At 42.9% G+C, this 13,236-nt stretch overlaps 2 protein-coding genes across 4 annotated transcripts in view; both read left to right on the top strand.

Moving 5' to 3' along the window:
* Positions 1-218: 218 nt before the first annotated feature.
* Positions 219-13,236, top strand: part of LOC124175298 (neurocalcin homolog) — a 108,287-nt gene continuing 95,269 nt past the window's right edge. The window contains exon 1 of one of the 2 annotated variants that reach the window (XM_046555383.1): positions 219-342. The gene's annotated coding sequence lies outside the window, so the exon portion shown is untranslated. Of the gene's footprint in view, positions 402-13,236 lie in introns of both variants that reach the window. The other variant, XM_046555384.1, reaches the window with a different exon arrangement.
* LOC124175300 (neuronal calcium sensor 2) overlaps positions 252-13,236 on the top strand; it is a 97,084-nt gene continuing 84,099 nt past the window's right edge. For both annotated transcript variants that reach the window (XM_046555390.1, XM_046555391.1), the window contains exons 1-2: positions 252-342; positions 1,040-1,397. The gene's annotated coding sequence lies outside the window, so the exon portion shown is untranslated. The remainder of the gene's footprint in view (positions 343-1,039; positions 1,398-13,236) is intronic.

The following is a 13,236-nucleotide window of genomic DNA, read 5'->3' on the forward strand; positions in this document are numbered from 1 at the left end:
GAGTTTAAACTTTGAGCGCGGCTGCGCGCGTCGGTGTAAAGTTGAAATTGATTGGACGCGCGGCGTTGTTCCCGCGGCTGCGGCGACGCGGCGTCATCCCAGCCAACGATCGCCGCGCGTCGTTCGTCGTCGCTGTGGCGAAGGGAGGGGAGGCGATCGAGGCGCCGCCCACCGAGTCAACGTCGGATCTCGGAGTCACTCGGCAGCACGGTCTCGGGTCTCGGCTGGCTGAAAATTTCAATATGGCAACTGTCGTAATCTCTGGATGAGTTTGTGTGTCGCAAAATGTTTTGAAATTTCCTTTACGTAATCGCGGACAACCGGTCGACGTATCGTGCATAGGTTAGTAGGGTTATGCATTGCATCGCACCGCCTAACTCAAGCCCCGCATATTACCTACGGTACGACCAGAGTGTGTCCCTCGGGCGATAAAATAATATCGAGAAAACGTGACGATTCCTTATTTTAACACCGTTCGCCCGATTTCCTCCCTTCGTTTCTTTCTTCGCATTTTCCTAATCTTTCTCCCTATTTTCATCCTCTCTTCAAAATCGGCGACCCTTCTTCTTTCGTTCGACGGACGGGAGGGGGGCCAAACTTAATATCCAGTCGAGGACTTGCCCCGATCCTCCGCCAACGTATACAAATAAATCACCTCACCAAAAATGCGTACACGCCGTGTATACACGACAAATTTTCCGTATCTCTCGAACATCACAGAAACGTTTTAACGTGCCTAGACAACTGCGTTCCGAGTATCGCGTAACTCCTCCTCCTCCTCCTCCTCCCTCCGACTTCTGGATTAATTGCACGTCTATTCTATCGTCACCCCTTTCCTCCTTCCCCTGCCACCCCTCCGTCATTTCAAACTCTCGTCATCCCTTCGGTAAAATTTTTCACACCCGCAATTATCAGGACGTGTGTATGCGCGCGTGTCTGTGTGCGTGTGTGTTGTTGTTGTTGTTGTTGTTGTTTGTTATTACTCGGCGAGGTCCATCGGCCGGATGATCGAGGTATGAATGAGTGAGTATTCCCGTAGAAATATCGAGTGGACTCGAGTGGATGTCCATCCCTGCGAATATCTTCCAAGTCTGAATGAGCCTCCGTTAGCTTGTGCATGTTTTACGGAGGAAGTTGCGTGTTTCTGAAAGTACGCGAGGAGAAATAAAAAAGAATTCTTCGCTGCACCCTGCATCGACGCCACGTCGCGGAAAGCGGAGAACGAGGTAAAACAAACGGAAGGAAAAACCAGTGAAAAAGTGTGATTTCTAACTGTCAAATCATTGATATTCATGCGACGAGTTCGAAAGGTGCGTGCGCGTCGTCGCCGGCTTCCGCCTTCACGATCTACCTGCGCTGTTTGTTGTTTCATCTGTAATTCATCGGTGCCGATGATGGTGAGTTCCACACCTACCTATTTATTAAATATGTTATTTTTACCTGCTAATCGCTACATGTTTATCGAATTTACGCCGACCTCGACAATCGCGCGATGACGCATCATTCCCCCAGGTGCTCGACGATAAGAGAACTAATTTTTCTTTCGGTCTTATCCATTACAGTTTACCTATGCTTCTATTTTCCGTTTTCTGCTTAGCCGTCTTATCCGCCGCACACTCTTACACTTACAGGCGTGAGACCGATTTTCCAGAATCGCGATCGTTTCTTCTCATTCCTTGTTAATTACCGACTTTCTCACGTTTCTCTCTCTCTTTTCTCCACCTCCTCTCTTTGCGCGGTAATCCTGAGAGCGTGGGCGGAAGAGGTGGTGGGTTTTGTATATTTTGTTACGGGGCCGCGATTCGGTAAACTTACCTGCGACTATCGAGAGTACGTGTTTATTTGGTGTATCTCGAGTTTCGTTTAGTTTCGACTGTCGTTAAAACGGCAAATAAACTTTCTAACCCGTTGATATCGGTGTGAGGTGTGTAAAGATAAGGTTGGCACGTCTTCGAGGGAGATTCGCATGACGTACGTCTACGAATATAATTCCTCGGAGCGAAGAACTTACTCGAGGATTTCAACCACGCCGCATTATTTTCTCGTCGTCGCGTCAGACTAGAAAAACGTTGCCCCGTATCCCGTACAACTATTTGAAGTGTCCGCAGCGAAGGTTCCCTCGGCACTTTGAGATGATGCATGTTAAATTTTTTACACGAAAGGCGGATCTTTGGTCTGCTTAAAAACCACTGTTGAGGTTGCCAGGGCGATAAAACGGAATGATTGCGCTTTGCCGGTCTTAATTTTAAATTTTGTTCCTTAATATTTCGTTGTTGCGTTAACGTTGCTAACTTCAGTCTCGCAGACATCGAATCCCACGGTATTGAATACATCATATTATACGTGATACAGTCATTAAAGATGTAAATTATTCATTCCGTAAGTCTGGAAAGCGCTTCGCGGAAAGTAACACGCACCGTATCACGTAACATTATGTATCGGATATACCTAGATGAAAATTAATAAAGCGATTCACTTTTTAACAAAGGAAAATAAATTCTCTCGTACCTAAATTCAATTGGGGTCATGCAGCAATTCGCATTACAGTTATACGTATTACAGTACGCGGAACGAACGAAGACGATTACGATTCATTGAAAATCCAAAGGCTACCCCAAGAGAATCACATGGCTCGCCTTTTGCACATTTTCCATCTCCCAATCAAGCGTGGGTAACGACGTAGCTGCTAACGGTCTCAACAAGCAGCCCTGCATTTTCGAGTCCTTCCTCGTTGTTTCTCTTACCTCTCTTTCCTACGCTGTTTCTTCTATCTTCTTCTCGAATATACCTACTTTTTCCCTTTGAGCTGACGAAATTTATTATAATTATACTGTGAATTGTTCGCAGCTTCTAAATTGTTGTCGTATCATTTTCCGCCTTTCGTCGATTTGTCGAAGTAACGCATGCTGTACGTCACGAATGAAACAACCTCTCGCAAAGGCGATTGGGTTGGTTAGCCAACGTCTCCCAATTTTAATCCACCAAATTACGCGGATTGGGCATTGGATATCAATATCGAGTGAATTCAGTGTGTTTCTATATCCACAGAGGGGTATCGGTTCGTCATAGCAATAATTACATCACAGGGTATCGTATGACGAACAATCGTATCCAAATGCCGGTTAATTCGGATACATGTATCGAATTAGGGAAAGTTTTCAAGGGTAGCCGAACCTAAATATCAAATAAAAATCAATGCAAAAAAGTTGAGTAAGTATATCTCCGTATCCAAGACTGCAGCAGCAGACTTATAACGATGAAGTATCAATTAAATCGTGCGACTCCCTCGAAATTCGCTTTTCACTACCCTTTCGACGAAAGGCATTTGTATTTAAATCATATATTACGTTTCTTTGAGAAGGAATATATTATTACGTGCAACTGCCCGTCCACAACATTTTTACGTCACAAGTGAATCACATTACATGTGAATCCATATTAAAAATATATCACGGCGTACAATTATACCAAGTTAGCAAATTCATTTCAACGCGTTAATAATCGTCGTGTGCGTGTGTGTGTGTGTGTGTGTGTGTGTGCGTGTCTGTGACGTCATAGATATAATTAAACAAGGCTGCACGTACACACGTGTGTAAATACATGTGCATGCAACGTGTGTACGTATAATGTGTTATAAATAAAAACGTTATATACATGGGTAATCGTATATTTTCACACATCTGATATACAAACTGGGTAATTTTTTACGGTGTGGTTCACGTACGGCGGTCGGTCGGTGGTTTATCGTTACATATGTTAAACGTAGGTATATCACGTATACCCAACAGCGAGCGGAAAAAAAGTTACAGTCTCTCGAAAATCCCGATGCACCGCGTTCATTCACGGCGCCACTTATCTCATCTTTCCTTCATTCTCCGTCACTCGAAGTACGTACTCTTATTGTCAGCATCCCGTCTCTTAATTCCTCGTACGCCAAATTTCAAGGTGTATGGTATATTATTATACACGTGTCATCGTGTGTTACCGTACATGTACGCTGTATCCACACGTGTATATTCTCAAGATCGTGTAAACGTACCGCAGCTACATTATATATATATATATATATATATATATATATACATATATATGTATATAAATAACGTCGCTAGTAGGTCTTCTTCACACCGTGTTTACGTATAACGACAGTATATTGTTATACGCATACATGTTTTCGCACGTATGTCGGTTCTCCGTCATTAACCCGCGATGACGTCAAGCTTTTCAAGTTCGACGTAACATCCAGCGAAACTATTCGCCACAACGCACGATGCGGAGGTGCTCGCCCTACTCGCGCATACGTTGTACACGTATCTTTATCTGTGTATTATCCGTACATAGAGATGGATGGATGGATAGATGAATTTATTTTACCATAGCGATGTTGCCAAATGAAGATACATAATCCACAGAGAGACGGGTTCTTAGAAAATAGACACGTTCGAAGAGAGTAGAGAGATAGAGAGATACGGAGATACGCGTACATGTATAACCTAAGGTTCCTCCTTCCTTCCTTCCATATTTCTTTCCATTCTCCGTTCGTTCGTTCCTTTACGTTAATCCATCAATCACGCAAGCGGTGAAGGATGATGTCAAATGTTTCTATAGTTCGTACAGCTTATACGTACCAGGAACCCATATGTACATACATTTAATGTAATACGTTTATAATGTCCGTCGATGATTGAAACACCAACTTTATATCCGCGCGTACAGCTTATAACGCGACAAAATTACTTCGCAATCATCGTCGAGAATTTATTGCAAAATATATTTACCACGCGTGTAGTTTCTTCATCCGCACTGACCAGCCAATAATTATTATCATACTTTATCGCGCATTATTTGCGAGAATTCATTATTTATATTCTTACACATTTCCGCGGGAATTTTCATCTTTTTTGTGTTTTTTTCTTACATTCCTTTTTCAAGCACAACCGGTCGGGCTATGCGAAGGTTGTAAATAAGAAAGAACGAAAACAAAAAAAAGAAAACACATTAAAAAACAAAGCGTCACACATACCGATTTCGACTACGTGGGATTAGAATTAGAATCGCTGGCTCCCGGAGGCGTGCGTAAACACAGACGAGACTCGGTCGTCGTTCAATCAGTCTCGGAAATCAAAAGTATCATCTCTGTGCTGCCGTATTATGCCTATGTCATACCCATACGTGCACGTCCAGCGTTGCATACGCGACATAAATAGTACATACGTATTATAAGACCGGCATTGTCTGCACCCACGTCACGTCGTCAAACCTTTGTCGCCTTCTCTCGTTTTTCGGTTTTACCGTTTCGATTTCGTATTTTTGTTCCGCCCGGCATTACGGAGCCGGTATTTTCTTTTTAATAAAAACTTTTCATCTCCTCCACGTGTAACATCGTCATTCATTCTTCAGTGACTCACTTTGGTATACATTATTTATCTGTTATACGATGTTACGGAGTTCGCGATATTGTGAGCACAAAAATAGGGCTTACAAAAATACGTGTCGAAGAAAAACAAATACTTGGCTTACGCCTGGATGTTGTACTTGGGAAGTGCATTAAATATTATTTCAGAGCTCTTCGTGGAAAGACATGTATTATGTACACGTGTGTCGTCACTGGCGTAGAAAAAAATAGCGGGCGCGATAACAACTGCATAGGCATACGTGTACGATGGATGTGTCGTTTGAGGAACGCGATAATAGCGGGAAACGCAACGGCGATCAGTTCAATTGTCTAATCTTGACGAGTCACAGGTTGGACTTTGGATGGACTCTCGTTTCAGGTCCGTGCAGGGTGCTTATCCGGCAATAAAACTAAATTGACGTAGATTATTCAATATCGGACCATTTAATTTCGAGGTACGATGAAGCAGATACGACTGCAACAATGCGTAAGCTCCGTTGCTTTTTAAATATATCGAGTAAAAAAGCGACCCGAATGTTCAATATTCAACGATCTCCGAGCCGTTTGCACGCACTCGTGCTTGTATGTTTTATTCAGACGATGAGAAGAGCGAAAAAGAATTATGGTATACGTGATAATACGACGAAAAGTAGTTGAGGAAAGATACGGGATTACGTTATTCGGTTATAGAAGCCACAACCTTGTCCTCGGCTAATTTTTGCGCTCGAGCAGTATCTGATGTTTCCGGCTTCCGCCGCGGGCTGCTGTTGCTTTTAATTAGTGAGTTTGTTAGCCACATTCTGCTTGACTCGAGGACTGGGTAGCTGCAAGAGAAAAAGAAAAAGAAAAAGAAACGAGGAGAAAAAGAAAGGTTACGACGACGAGCCGCGTGTTGCAAGCAAACTCGTGTGAATACGAAAACACGAGAGCTTCTTTTACCTGAGATGTGAGATAAGAAGATATGAGAAAAAAAATTCATCGGGATGTAGATACAATAATAAACGGACAGGCCTGTGTAATATACAACAATACTTGGATGTCGCAGCATTTGATCCGACGACCACGCAAGAATAAAATTTCTATCGAAATTGAATCTTTCCGCGTCCGGGAAACGGTAAGTTGAGCGTCGCAAGCGGCGTGTGTGGAAGAAATGCGGCAAAGCCGCGAGGATTCGAAGTGTAGAAAAAAAATTTAATATTCTTCTTCCACTTCTTCGGCGTAAACGGATGTCTGTATGTCCGCAGAGAAGGCGAGAGAGAGAGAGAGAGAAAGAGAGGCTCTGGTCTCTTACACTTCGGCCTTTATCCATTCCTTCGATTTCATGCAGGATATGGATCGTACCAGACTTTACTCACGCGGTCGGCAATCCTGTCGCGTCTCGGGCCCCTAGCTCTATAATATCCCCCCCCCTCCCCCTCCAATACGACTAATGTCAGATAAGCCCGGGACGAAGATTTTCCAGCGTGGCTGGTGCGATCCTCGAAGTCCCGCCGACGATCCCCGATCGGCGAATGATCTGTTTGCAAAGTCCTTCCGCGCGATGAGTAAAAATTTGCCGACGATTTCTCCGTCTATCCAGGCCGTGAAGTTTGAAATTCAATTCCGAGACGCATGCTGGCAGAAAAGCATTTTACATTACATACGACGACGTAGATCATTGAGGAAGCGTAAGGCTATACTTTATATAATTTGTTTTTTCTCCTCTTCTTTTTTGCTTCTCCAAATTCTCGTTTAACCGTTGATTCGAAGTCGCCGCGAAGTCTGCTACGTTGCCTATATGCTGCAATGAGGTTATAATTAGCTTGAATTACACAGTCAATGAAGCGTGCAACGTACTGAATCTGCAGTGAGAGTGTTGTATATATTTGAACCGTCTGGTAAACGTCTGCGGTTAAAGTTGATGGGAAGATTGTGAAAGATCGTATAACTGGTGCATAGAACTACTCTCCCAAATAACTTGCGGCAAAATGATTGTGATTTTTTCCTCTAGAGCCTGCTTGGAAAACAAAATCAACGTCTGCACATCTATACGCATATCGGCACCCAGTAAAATAAAATTGAATGAATAAAACCGGGGTCATTCGGGTGCGTTATATACGCTAGAAATAGAGAGATACGATCGTATCTGTATAATCGATCGTAAAAATGATATTACCTGTTTTATTTACGAAACCCTTTATGTTTACATCCGCAGTCGAAGAAGAATTCGAAGTTTAATTCATTTATCACGCAGGATCAGCATCGCGTTGCGAAAGGCGAAAATTCAATCGGCCGCAATAAATCTCCGCTACATCCCCGAGATCGAAGTTACCGTAACGTTATAGTAAAAAAATTGAAACTAAAATCATTGTTTTGTAAATTTAGATCGATGTTAAAGAGGTCTAATTTCCGAAATGCTTTTTAAAAATAGGTTACTCGATTTGAGACGACTTTGCATTTGTGAAACGACGCCTTTTGCTAAAAATGAATCGTTACATCAACGTTACGAACTTCACTCTCCTCCACGTATCCTGAAAAATCTTTTCGCACGCCGCGTTGACCGTTCATCTTTGTACTTTGGCAACGGCGTTTATTATTAGGCTAAGGTGTCGGCTATATATCGCGACTATAACCGACACTCCCGGCCCATTCGGCGACATTGTAGGTACCAACTGCCGAACAGGTATATAGACATCGTACATCCCGGGGTCTAATTATACCTCGAGGAAGAGGCGAGGAGTAGGTTGAGCTGGCACGACGTCGCGTCGCGAAACCGAACCTCCGACCACCACTCCTCGACTCGATCTAGTCGAGCTGGCTAACGAAGGAACCGCACAACACCTGTCGGCTGGCTTTTCCCTAACCTGCGACCAACAAGTGGCAGCGGCGTTTAACTTGCGTGAGAGTCGTCTAGCTTCTCGAGCTGCTCCCTTCGCATTGCCCTCTGCACATGCACGCCGATCGATCCTCCGCGATCGTCGCGTAATACAGGGCGTACGAATTCCTCCGTGTTCGAAGTCGAAAGCTCGTCCGAGACGGGAGGAGAGGGAACTGAAACAGAGGAGAACAAGAACGAAAGTTTACGAAATCCGAAACATCGGCATGCCGCGGTAGATTTCTTTGATCGGCGCTGCGAGCGAACGAACAGGGGTAGAAATCGTGCACGCGCGGTGCGATATCGAGGCTGATCGAACTTGCTCGCTGTGTTCCGGTCGAAGTCAAAGAGGGGAAAAAGGAACTCTCGTTCCACGGAGCTTAGCGAACGGAACTTAATGAGATGAAATTTGAGAAGCTCGAATTTTTTGGTGCCTCTAGCCTGTGTATAACGTTGCACCGAAACGTACGATACGTTTACATACATGAATTCATACGCGTTGAAGATCATTTGTCAATAACTTACGTGGGTTTAATGCCTCGCAACGCACGCACGCACATTCACGTATGCATGCGTATCGTAGGTATTCCGCGGGGATGGATGTGTGGGGTGAAGATAACGCATTTGAATAGGCACGCATAGCGAAGGAAGTTTAATCTCTACGGAGAATTCGTTTGCTCGCTGTGTAACTCGCGCGGTGTTTACAGATTCGTTATCTTGTACTCGTTATCAAATGAAAATTTATTATTATATACTCACAACTTGTGCGTGAGTGTTTAATATTATATGCATATAACTAACCTACGCATATACACGTATACCATACACGTTATTATATGGGTATAATGTGGGTATATTTAGTCGATGCCAAAGAATAATTTAAAGATAATACAAAGATAAATTTAACCCTTACTTGCCACTTCGGGGTGTAGTAGACCACCCGAGGCGTTTTTTTTACCTTAATTTTAAGTACTTGAACGGCTCAGCTGATAATTCAAGCCCTTCATGTTATAAAATAAAAAAGTTGATGAATTTTTTTTTGTAAAAGTAGCCAGCTTTTTACTTAAACTACTGCTAGTTAAATTTAATTTTTGACTATATTAACTACACGATCCTTTGAATTAAGCTTTCGACGTGTTCTAATAGAGATTTCAAGTAAAAATGTACGACAGTTTATTTTTTATAACAATTTTTATCACTGGGATGTAAAGCATGGCACTTCGGTCCGGCAAGTACGTGATTCCGAAGAAGTAAGGCAAGTAAGGGATAACAAGATTTAGAAGAAAATTTTGAACAATTTTTTTTATTCCAAATGCACGATAAAGTCATTCGAGTTGAAAACCGATTTTCGAGTCTGTGATTTTCATCCATTTCATGGTTCCTGGAGGAAGCCTTTCACCTACCCGTATATTACTGTGAAATTTTTTCTGAAAAAAAAACAAAAAAAAAAAAAAACAAAGGTGTGTATACTTTAGAGTGTGTATATTGTATACACATTTTGAGTGTTAACTGCGTGCAACCGACGTTCCAAACAGTTGAACCGCAAATTGACCGACCGCCGGGTTCAAACTGTATATCTACCGCGATTAAACTTTTGCATACCGAAACAGCAGGTAGTTGCACGTGTGTATATATATATATATGTATATACACGTATGTATACATATAACGCCGCCGTTTTCCAGACGGACGGAGGTCTTCCCATCCGTGAAACGTCCGGCATTTCATCGTTTGCATAAATCTATAACAGTCGCCGAGGGGGTTTTTAAATACAGACCACGCCGCGACAATCGAACCTGAACGGAAATTCGAATTGAAATGCAGATACGGATGCCTGCAACCTGCGTAAATACGAGCTGAAGTACCACTCTTGTCGATTGTTTGGTGAAACGTTCGTTCGATCGAAACGTCACGTAACGTTTGAATGAAAAAGCGAACCGCAAAGTATGACCACGCTGAAGTTGGTAGGTAACGTTGTCGTACAACGCGTCGTGCTGAGGAAATATCGTTTCTTTGGGATTGCGGGATTGTTTGAAAATCGGTAAAGAGTAACAATGCAAATCATGTGTTACTCAAGTTTTGAAGTCTTTGCTTCTTCGAAGTCGGTGTAAAAATAAGCAAATAGTGATGTTTTACGATTGCGTTACTAACTTCGATCGTAATAAACTGAAATCTGTTGTAAAAAATTAATCGAAATTTTCAAAGTTGGATCGATCTTTGAAACTGCAGCAGCGGTAATCGACCCCAGCTCCCACCTAAGTTTCGAGAGTATCGAACCGCTGTGCGATTCAACTTCCGTGCTCAACCTACCCCCTGAATGCATACACGTATAATAATGCCTGTAATAATTCTGCAAACACGCGCGAGGCGATAAAATGCCTCAAGGCGATAAAATAAAACTTTGTTCACATTCCCCGGGAGATGTGTCGCGTATGTGCACGGTGTGGGGCGAAGGTGTGCCGGCCACTCGATCCCTTCCCTGCTTACGTGAGCTGCAGGAAGTACAAACCGCCATCTCGCCCCTTTTCCAACCCTCCCGGGGCCCTAAGGTCAGTCGATCCAAATGCTGACATCGCGTGTCCGTACGATGGCTAGCTCGTACAGCAGAGCCCGGATGCCTCGTTTCCTGGGAGGCTGGTATACAGCCAGGGTTCCTACGCGTAGGGAAAAGCTGGAAATTTCGATAGTTACGGTGGAATTTTGAGTCTGTCGAAGATACAAATTCGTTGTCGAACAAAGTATCTTGGGAATAGGATGATGAATAATATTTAAACGCTGTGAATTGTGCGAGGAAGAACAGTCTCTTTTTTTCTAATGCCGGTAAGAGACTAATTGTAAGAGCTGTTCGGACCCACCGGCGCCTTGGAGGGCCCAAGGGCTTCGGGTTTCAAAGTTTCGGTCGCAAAAGCAGACAACCATATACCTATCGTCATTTTTATATCGCCTCACCGGTACTCTCCGTGTCGATTCGTTTTTGAACCCATGATCTTAAGGGCACGTAATTCTAGGTACTAGTGATTCAATAATCCAATACGAACTACTATCGATTTCGAAAATCGAAAAAAAAAAAAAAAAATTGCACTTGAGATTTTGTTTCGTCGCGCTGCTCCATACTTTCTACGCAGGTACATTACTTAGTACCGAACCTTCGTTCATTTTTTTTTCTTATGGAAAATCACAGGCCGTTGTTTGTGAATTGATAGTGACTAAAGTAAGATACTTAAGACGTAATATTGAAAGTATCAGTGTTAATGTGCGAAGAAATTGTCATCGATCAGCGGTAGATTTTTTGAAAGGTTACTGGAAAAATTCTATTTTCAGGTTGGAATGCCTGGAAAAGTCGGGCAATTTCAGATTCCAAAAAGCGTACGAAGTAATACGTGGATCATTATTGGTATACGTCCGTTTCGTTTGTACTCGCAGGTACAAAAGAGCCGAAGACAATTCTTCTTACTCTCGTATATCCGGACTTGAACTTTATCAATTTCAACGATTCAGTCAGTACACTCGTTTCTTTCAAAGATATCTATACCTGAAATACCGTCCCAACACGAGATTGTACTTAATTACAGGATTAGCAAATTAACACCGTTTCGATACTGCGGATCGTTTACATCTCTTCGCTTTAATTTTTCATACAACGCAGCGTAAAAGTTTAATTAGCTTACTCGCTTACTCGTTACAGAGCTGCGTAATACTTTCACCGCATCATACGCAACTGTACAAATTAACGTTTACGCTAAGAACATGTGTGCAATATACATCTGTACCATATGTACACGTACATGGACCGCGACACGGGTGTAAGATGTATGAGAATCGTGGCCCCGTAACGGGTCACTTGACCGCGGCAGTCTGTCCGTACAAGTAATTACCCGAAATTCGATTGAATCGTATATTTCTATGCGGTGATAGCAGCTCGTCATTGCAGCTGCTGCTCGAGAGCTCGACTCTTCAATTTAATCCGATTGAAACGAAATTGAATTACTTGGTTATTCGATCAGAGCGGCTCTCGGACTTTTACACACGAGTGATAAGCGATGGTGCACGAATGGACGCGCGCGTGTGTTGTACGTTACTTGCGTATTGCCGGATGGTTATTTTCCCTGACAATACGGCATTGATGACGCGGCGCGGTGCGCGGGCGAAGGGTGGATGTTACACCGACGTTGCGAGGATCGGGAGAAGAAAGAGAATCGGGTGTCGGTGTGGGTGACAATTAGACGTTCAATTCGCTCTTCACTCGGTTCACGATTATAAACGCTGCAATTTCCAAAATTACACCATTTAAACTACACTCGGTATAATGTACCGCATATACCCGCGTATACCGAGTTACGGCTCAACGGTGTAGGTCGGTCAAGATATGACCGAATTACGAAATGTTCGGGGCTTTCGACCCTCAGGAATTCAAATCTGAAGTCATTTTTGAGCCGCATAACCGGCGTTTCGAGAAAACGACAAAATTTCACGTTTTTTGTGTTTTCCTCAAAAATTGCTATCTGTAGATGAAAAATGACTTGACCACCGTGTAGAGCGGTAAATCCTGCATCGAATCGTGTCCTCGTGTGTCGGGAACGGAGTCGGAATACAAAATTGAGAAAAAAAAAAAAATTTATTAAAATTCCCCAGATGCAGTCGGTAAGTAGAATTTCTTTTTTCATAATTTGTTAATCTGATTCCATTTCCGACATGTGAGGAGATAATTCGATGTAGAATTTTCCGCTCTACACGATGCGATGTACTGAAAATGCAAAATAAAATCAAATTTTTGCTGTTTTCTCGAAACGCCCGCCGTGCAGCTCAAAAATGACTTCAGCTTCAGCAAAAATTCAGCCATATCCTGAAAATTTTTAATTCAGACCTATTTTGGCTGGACTAATAACTACACGAATTTCACCTATCGTTTCGTACAATTCCGAACGTTTTGTTTCGCATTTCAATGACAAGCGCACAAGTTGAAAGTAGTAGTAATTATGCCGACGTT

The sequence above is a fragment of the Neodiprion fabricii genome, chromosome 2 (genome assembly GCF_021155785.1).
Source record: "Neodiprion fabricii isolate iyNeoFabr1 chromosome 2, iyNeoFabr1.1, whole genome shotgun sequence".
Taxonomy (NCBI): Eukaryota; Metazoa; Arthropoda; class Insecta; order Hymenoptera; family Diprionidae; genus Neodiprion; species Neodiprion fabricii.